At 62.6% G+C, this 1,309-nt stretch overlaps 1 protein-coding gene across 1 annotated transcript in view; it reads right to left on the minus strand.

The window, feature by feature from the left end:
* The window catches only part of GRM2 (glutamate receptor, metabotropic 2), an 8,870-nt gene that overhangs the window by 3,043 nt on the left and 4,518 nt on the right, over positions 1-1,309 (minus strand).

Genomic DNA, 1,309 nt, shown 5'->3' on the forward strand with positions numbered 1-1,309 from the left:
GGGTCATCCTGTGCGGAGCCCAAACCCCAGAGCTGAGGCCGGTCCCGTCCTTCTGACCCTCCCCCTCACACACGCACACGAAAGCCGGCCCAGCCCCTCGCAGGTTGGCTGAATGAGAGGCTACAACAAACCCCAACCCTAAGCCCCAAGTAGACCCCAATCTTAAAGCCCAGGCACTACCACAACCTAAAGTCCACAGTGACCTCCAATCACAACTCCCCCAAACCCAGCCCCAGACCTAACCTTCAAACCAGGCCCCAACACACTCCCCCCTCTCCCCTAACTTAACCCCGAGACCCCAAAGCCGACCTGGGCCAAGGTCCAGTCCTGGTCCCACTAAATTCCCCCACTGACAACCCCAGCCCCAGCCCCAGCCTCACCAGTCCTAACAGTGGGAGCTAAACCCCAACCTCAGTGGTCCCCTTAACCACTGAGGGTCCCCCGAATGTGCTTGGCAGGCAGCTCACAAATCACTTCTACACCCCGTGAACCTCAAGTCTCCCAGCCACACTCAGGGGGCAACCCCCTGGCCTTCTGGGTCCCGGTGAGAAATCAGGGTTCAAGCAACAGCTGATGTGCTTGAGGCCCCGCGGGGAAGGGTGCAGCCTGGAGTCCATCAGATCCCTGCAACCCCTAATCTTGCCTCCGGCCTCAGTGTCCTGAACACCAGCGCGAGCCCCCCTCTGTCCCACCACGCCCCGCCGCGGCCCCGCACCCACATCCGCCGGCCCAGACCCCGATTCTCCCATCACTCCGAACGCCAATCTTGTTGGCATGGCTACTCGTCCTGACCCCGGGCCAGGGCTCCAGGCTTTGCCAGCCCCGCACCCCTCCCTGTCCCCCGGAATCCTTCCCGAAGCATTCATGTCCCTCAAAACTGGAACTTGTATTCGCATAACCTTTGGCTTGAGTGGAAAATCAAGGTTAGGAAGAGAAATTTCCCAGGAAAATGGAGTGGCATCGAGGCTCACTCTCAAGCCGCCCTCTTCTGACTCGCGGCCGGTTCGCTGCCTGGGAACAGGCTCGGGGGCTCCCGGTCCCTGCACCCGGCGTGTAAAGAGGCGGGAGCGGGAGGGAGGCGCCCCAGCAGGAACCAGAGACCCTCCAAGTGCAGGGCCAGCCAGACGCCCCCTCTCCAGGGTCTCAGCAAGTGGAGGCTCGTCCTGCCTCCCGGGTCCTCCCTGCCTCCCATCCCTGTCTCGGCCCTGACCCCCGGCTAGTCCCTTACTTGCTGTTGGCTATTTTCATGGCCAAGCCATGGACCCCAACCCCTGGGCCTGCTCCCCTCGCCCTTGGCCGCCAGCAGCCG

The sequence above is a fragment of the Myotis brandtii genome, unplaced genomic scaffold (genome assembly GCF_000412655.1).
Source record: "Myotis brandtii unplaced genomic scaffold, ASM41265v1 scaffold693, whole genome shotgun sequence".
Lineage (NCBI taxonomy): Eukaryota > Metazoa > Chordata > Mammalia > Chiroptera > Vespertilionidae > Myotis > Myotis brandtii.